The following is a 7,788-nucleotide window of genomic DNA, read 5'->3' as shown; positions in this document are numbered from 1 at the left end:
CAAATCAACTGTGTGATAAAAGTTATAAAGTATCTTTTGAACATGATAGGTGCATTGTTGGACATAATATTGATAACAAAATTCTATTCCTTGCTGAGCGTCATGAAAATGTATATACCATCAGTTTTGATAACTTAACTTCTCAACGTGTGACATGTTTCTCTGTTATGAATGAAATTAGTTGGATTTGGCATAGGAGACTAGGACATGCAAATATGGACTTAATTACTAAACTAGTTAAGGGAAACTTAGTTAAGGGACTACCTAAGACAAAATTCATGAAAGAAAAAATATGTGATGCATGTTAACTAGGAAAACAAGCAAGATCTAGCTTTAAGAAGAAGAAAGTAATCTCTACTATTAGGCCACTCCAAATGCTACACTTAGACTTATTTGGTACAAACTCAATTCAGAGTTTAGGAGGAAAATCATACGCATTTGTTATCATTGATTATTTTTCTAGATTTACATGGGTACTATTCTTAGGTCACAAAGATGAAGCATGTGAACAATTTATTAAACAATGCAAGAAAATTAGAAATGAAAAGGGATACACTATCACTAAAATTAGAAGTGATAGGGGTTGAGAATTTAAAAATCAAGGTATGGAAGAATATTGTGATTCATTAGAAATATTTCATAATTTTTTTGCTCCTAGAACACCACAACATAATGGTATTGTTGAAAGAAAGAATAGGTTTATACAAGAAATAACCAGAACTATGCTTAACGAACATAAACTACCTAAGTACTTCTGGGCTGAGGCAGTAAATACTGTATGTTATGTTCTAAATAGAGTCCTGATTAGACCATCTCTAAATAAGACTCCATATGAGTTATGGAATGGCCATAGACCAAACATCTCATATTTCCATGTCTTTGGTTGCAAATGCTTTGTTCTTAGAGACAATGAATACATAGGAAAGTTTGATGTGAAATCTAATGAAGGAATTTTTCTAGGATATGTCTTAAATAGTAAAGCCTATAGGGTATATAATAAACGAACCTTAACCGTTGTAGAATCCATTCACGTTGTATTTGATTAATCCAATCCATTTGCTTAAAAGATTGATGAGGGTGAACTTGAGATTAATAAGGAATTTGAAAAATTATCTATTGAAGACAATTCAGATAAGAAAACTAAAGTTAGGGAAACATCCACTGAAAATATTCAAGTAGAAAAAGAGATTAATGAACCACCTAGAGAATGGAAGTACATGAAGAATCGTCCTATGGATCAAATTATTGGAGAACCATCTCGTGGAGTAACTACACGATCCTCAATTAGAAATATGATTAGTCATTTTGCTTTCTTATCACAAGAAGAACCTAAGAATGTGGGTGAAACAATTGAGGATGAGTCATGGGTAATATTTATGTAAGAAGAATTAAACCACTTTGAGAGAAATAAAGTTTGGACATTAGTTCCTAGACCTAAGGATAAGACAGTTATTGGAACTAAATGGATATATAAGAACAAGAAAGATAAACATGGAATAGTCGTTAGAAATAAGGCAAGACTAGTAGCTCAGGGATATAACCAGGAGGAAGGAATAGATTTTGTGGAAACCTTTGCACCTATAGCTAGAATGGAAGTCATTCGAATGCTGTTAGCTTATGCTGCTTTTAAGGATTTCAAGTTGTATCAAATGGATGTCAAAAGCGCATTTTTAAATGGTTACATAAGTGAAGAAGTATATATAGAACAACCCCCAGGTTTTGAAAACCATAAGCATCCAAATCACGTTTATAGACTAGCTAAAGCCTTGTATGGTTTGAAGCAAGCTCCTAGAGCTTGGTATGAAAGGTTAAGCAGTTTTCTACTAGAAAATGGATTTATTAGAGGAAAGATTGATACAACACTCTTCATAAAAGCTAAAAATAAAAATTTGCTCCTAGTACGAGTATACATAGATGATATCATATTTGGAGCAACAAATGAAGAGTTGTGCAATGAGTTTGCAAAGTGTATGCAAAACAATTTTGAGATGAGCATGATGGGAGAACTTAACTTCTTTTTAAGACTTCAGATCAAACAAGAAAAATGTGGAATCTTTATAAATCAATCAAAATATATTAGAGACTTGCTCAAAAGGTTTAATATGGAAGATGGTAAAATTCTAAGAATACTTATGAGCTCTTCTTTGAAATTAAACAAAGACGAACAAGGTATACCAGTAGATGTCAAGCTCTATCTAGGGATGATTGGAAGCTTACTATATCTGACTGTTAGTAGGCCTGACATAATGTTTAGCCTATGTTTTTGTGCAAGATTTTAGGCTACACCTAAAGAGTCCCATCTATTAGCTATCAAAAGAATACTTAGATACCTGATTGAAACCATTGAACTTGGATTATGTTATCCTAAGTATACCTTATTTGAGATTATTAGCTATTTGGATGCTGATTTTTCTAGTAGTAAAGTGGATAGAAAAAGTACGAGCGAAACATGTCATTTCCTAGGACATTCATTAGTATCTTGGTTTTCAAAGAAACAAAATTCAGTTGCACTATCCATAGTTGAGGCTGAATACATAGCGGCTAGAAGTTGTTGTGCTCAAACGCTATACATGAAGCAACAACTTATGGATTTTGGATTACACCATGACATAGTTCCTATAAGATGCAACAATACTAGTGCAACGAACATCTCAAAGAATCCTATATCACATTCATGAACTAAACACTGAAATTAGACATCATTTTCTTCGGGATCATGTGCAAAAAGGAGATGTGACACTTGAATTTGTATGCACAGATGAACAATGGGTATACATATTCACGAAACCATTTATGGAGAATAGGTTTATCCAAATTAGACGTGAACTAGATTTGATGCATAGTCGAGAAGTTGGTTAGAATTACATTAGACTACATAATTAAGGGGAGCAACTTACATTAACATTAATATTTGGTTAAATATTTCACATTTTGCAAAAATTTTCTTACATTTGGTATGGAATTTAAAGCAAGGTTATTGCATGTTAAATTTTTTTTGATATATGACAAATGTTGATGCAAAGATATACATTAGAAAGGGGGAGAAATAAATTACGTAACATGGGAAAATATATTTTTGATTGCAAATATGAGATATATTTATGTGAGAACAATTTTTTATATATACCTTTTTGTTGATGCCAAAAGGGGGGAGAAATTAGTAAGCAAAAATGATAAAATGGTTTTTGGGAGAAGTTAGTGATTTTATGGGAGTACAGTATAGACATATATACAAGCAAAAATATTGATATTACCTATTCTATGTTGTATATGAACTTTATTATGTGTATTTTATATTACTGAATTCTAAATTTTACATTATCTTAGGGGGAGCCTTGTTAGGCATAACCCACTTTTGCTCGTGTATTGTCATCATAAAAAATGGGAAGATTGTTGACTCTATGAGTCTAATCCTGTTTTGATAATGACAAATCACTTGATATTTGACTTGCGCAATTGAGTTTGTGAACATGATCATGATTTAGAATGCACGAACGGTGAACTTGTATGAAAGCCATGAGGAACTTAAAGTACATATCACTTGGAACAATCCATGGAACTAGAGGGATGAAAGGATGATGAAGCAAGCTTCAAGTTCAAGATCTTCAATGGAATGGGTATTTAGAATTGAATGTATTTACATATGCCATATGATATAACTCGAAACTCAAATATACCCTAGACAGACCTTAGGACTCATGCATTTCATGAAAAATACATTTTCATTAGTTCTAAGTTAAAAGAAATTTTTTGTGGCAAATTTTAGAGGCCTCATTGATGAACCCAATGGCTTTGTTGATGAACGTATGAAGGTCATTCGATGATGAACAGTGTTGTCTCGTTGACGAACAAATACTGAGAGACCAAAAAGTTCAGACAGTGCTCTCGTCGACGAACTTACTCATTCGTCGACGGAGGTCGGGGCACTAATTCACATTTCAGCGCGGACACAGACTAAAACTCTTATATTTAAATGATCCAATGGTCAAGATTTAATCTAGGGCCGAGAACACTTATAAAAACAATCTCTAAACCCTAGAGCACCACTTTTTTGTCTATCTCTTGAGAACTTTGAGCTTATTGCATCAATCTTAGGCATATCTTTGAGAAGCTTTGAACGAATTGCTAAGAATCATTGCCTGCACTCTAAAGAAGTCACATTTGTCTAGGCATTCGCATATTCAAGATCCAAAAAAATACCTGCACAACTTCTGCTAAATTTGGTTTGATCTTGAGGTTTGGAAAAATATTTTATTGAGCTTTCAATTTTTTATTAGTCGGTCATTTTTCATTATTCGTTTATTGAAAAATCATTTTGGGAGCAAGAAACTTATTTTTCCATAGTTATTTATTAAAAAAAAATCTTTGGGGAATAGTATTCTAAAGTTTGAATCCTTGTGATATTCAAAGTTATATTTTTATCCAAGGAGATCTATCTTATTGGTGCAAAAAGCATTTGAAAAATATTGTTTAAACCTTTGAAATATTCAAAGTCATTTTTTTATTCAAAAATTTAATCTTATGAGTTATTTAATAGCAAGAACTTAGATCTGCATAATATTAAAGGTTTTTTTTAAGGATCTTATTTTGGTATTCTTGCATAAAGTGATTTGAAATCAAACCCTAAGTTCTCCAAAGCATTTATTTATAAAAATTATTTTTTTGGGGGATATTGATAAAAAGGTAGATTTGTGAAGCATATCATTCTTCTATAGAGGTCATATTATTACATACATACTAAGCTTCAAGCATTTATCATATGATTATGTACTAGCATTTATCTTGTACTCACTAGTTTGGTTAGAAGCATTTTGAGTTGTTGCAGAAATTGTAATCTTTATTTTATATACACGGTTTGAGCAGTGAACCGGGATTGAGGAGGAAGCTATGCCTCTTGTAAGTAGTAGGTTGTAAGGAAAGTTCCGTCCCGGTTAAAGTAGTGAACTTTTAGTGGAATCCTTGAGTCAGTTGCTCAAGACGAGGACGTAGGCTGAGGTAGGCCGAACCTCATAAAAATCGTGTTTGTCTTCTATCTTCCCTTAACTCTTTTAATTTCCACCTGCATTTAAATTACCTGTTTATTGTGTATGAGTTAAGCATTTGATAAGTTTGTTTGTAATTTGGTAAAATTGTATGCTTGATAAGGACACACATTAAATTGATTAATTGTGAAACATTAAGTTAGGTATCAAGTAGATTGCAAGTTCGTAATTGATAGTTTTAAAAATTAGAACTTAAAGGACTTAATTTTTTAAAATACCCAATTCACCCCACCCCCCCCCCCCTCTTGAGATAACATTGTAATTCACATATTTATCGAAGAAATAATATGGGAAAAATTCAAAAATTACTCTTAGAATGATTTTAAAAAACAAAGGCTTAAGTGAGAGTAAAATGCTTTGAAAATAAAATATATGCCTTAATAAATACTTCTTTCAACAATCCCTACAAAACACAAGGAAGTTAAAGAACAAACGAATGCGCTTTTAAAAATGATTTTAAGTGAGAGTAAAATGCTTTGAAAATAAAATATATGCCTTTATAAATACTTCTTTCAACAATCCCTACAAAACACAAGGAAGTTAAAGAACAAACGAATGCTCTTTTAAAAATGATTTTGAAATGAATGAGACTAAGAGATTATGAAAATAAGTTTTGAAGCTGAAAATATAACAAAAATATTTGAGAGAGTTTTTCAACTAATCATCTTCCTAATTTTGCTTATGAATGAGGTATATATAGAGTCTTGAAAATTTTTGACCGTTGGGGACACAGAGGGCATTTTTAAATTTGTTTGATTAAAAACTAATGACGTTTTAGCAATGAAAAATTAGCTTGACCCGAGAGGTTAGGTCAACAGAGGGCTTCACCGATCGACTATCCTAAGTCAAAATTTGAATTTTCAAAGAAGCTTGGTTGGCTGAGGAGGGTGATTGTCGGCCGCCCAAAGGCAATTTTCGAACCTTCGTAGGTTCGGTCGACCTAGGCTCAAGGCTGGTTGGCTATCACTGAAGGTCGGTCAACCATGGTCATTTTGAACTAAATGGACGGTCGGTTGAGGCTAGAAAATATTCAAAAAATTAAGGTCGATTGGCTGGCCGTTTGATGTTTGAGGATGGTCGGTCGACCGAGGTCAGTCGACTGACACGTTTATAACGTGAAGTGGCCGGTCAACCAAGATCCTTATAAAAATCAATTTTGGCCCTAATTTTGACCTTGAATTATTTTGAAAACCTTCGTATGAGCTTACCTTCTAAGAAAAAGGTTTTTGATTACGCATCAAAGTTGTGTAATTAGGCGTTTAAAATTGTTAATTAAATATTATAATTTCACTTAAATGCCTGATTATGTCTCATATTTTAATATTGAGCATATTTGATAATTTTAAGATAATTATCCTATTTTGTCAAAAATTTATGGATATTCATGTTTTATTATTACAAGATAATTTTTGGAAATTAAAGTCAAAACTAAAAAAGTACATGAACCATGCACATGACTGTATGCACACACTTGTTTGAAGCCTTGTGTGTGTAAAAAGTTGAAGAAACTGATACATGCATGCGTGAGCTTGAGCTCGAACAGAGGCCATGCACAAGGAGTTATAGGCCGACCATGTGAAGAAGAGGCTTGCCATGCATGTGTGTATGTGAAATCAAAGACTACGCCGTGTGCATGCATTAAAGGAAAATATGGGCTTGACAAGACCACATTAATCATGGGTAGATGGTAGCAATTGAGGAAGCATGCATGGGCTTGTGCGCTGGAGGCCGTGTACGTGAAGCCCAATCGTGCATGGGGCATGCACGAGGATGGACATGGGCTGGCAGTTGAGACAAAGGTCATGCGCTGGGGGATTGGAATGGAAGAGCTAGGCTTAGGAACCGTGGGTTATGTGTTGGATCATGAATAAGTAGTTGGTAGCAAAGTGCGGCTTGGATTGCTTGATGTGACGACGTGGTGAGTGGGCTGCTAGGCCCATACGCATGTGCTGGGAGCCTCAAGGCGCTGAATTGCACAAGGGGCTGGGGCATTTATTAAAGGCTAGGGTTTTTAGGTCATCTTTTTTTAGCTTTTCTTTTGAGAGTGTTGGAATTGGTGTGATCCCAAGAGGGGGGGGGGGGGGATGAATTGGGTTTTAAAAATATTTTGACTAAATTAAACATTTATACCGATTCACCTTACATCATATCCCATTTTCACGTGTGTATGTAAATTAATGAAACGATGAATGCATACATACATGTGGAACATATCGCATTTAAAATAGAGGTGTGCATGCAAATAATTATAACGATAAATGAGAGCATATACATGCGAAAATTTAAGTGTAGAAATATAAATGAGATAGAGAGAGCGACACATGATATTTGTTATCGAAGTTTAGCCAAACTAGCCTATGTCCCCGCCTTGGACATACCCCGCAAGGATTACACTATCCCTGCTCACTTAAATGGGTAGAACATAAGACATTTACATCCTCTCCTTACAGGGTGAGGAAAACCCTAGCTCAATTACAAGGCTGAACATAACTTGTCTCACTTATGGGGCTGAGTCTCCCCAGTTCAATTTCGTGCTGAACACAATTGATACAATAAAAACCATTTTTTGTACATAATACAATGCTTCTAAATGCAATCAGAAATGTACACATTAAAACTCAATACATGCACTCTCTTATGATATGAAATATGTGCTCAGTATAGTAAGGGTGTGTTTCTCAAAATATTTTTGTAATCTTTGAACATAATATGTATGAAGAAGACTTCAAAGATTTAAACCTTAAAC

Source organism: Malania oleifera, chromosome 5 (assembly GCF_029873635.1).
Source record: "Malania oleifera isolate guangnan ecotype guangnan chromosome 5, ASM2987363v1, whole genome shotgun sequence".
Classification (NCBI taxonomy): Eukaryota; Viridiplantae; Streptophyta; class Magnoliopsida; order Santalales; family Ximeniaceae; genus Malania; species Malania oleifera.
Note: the sequence above shows the minus strand (reverse complement) of the source record.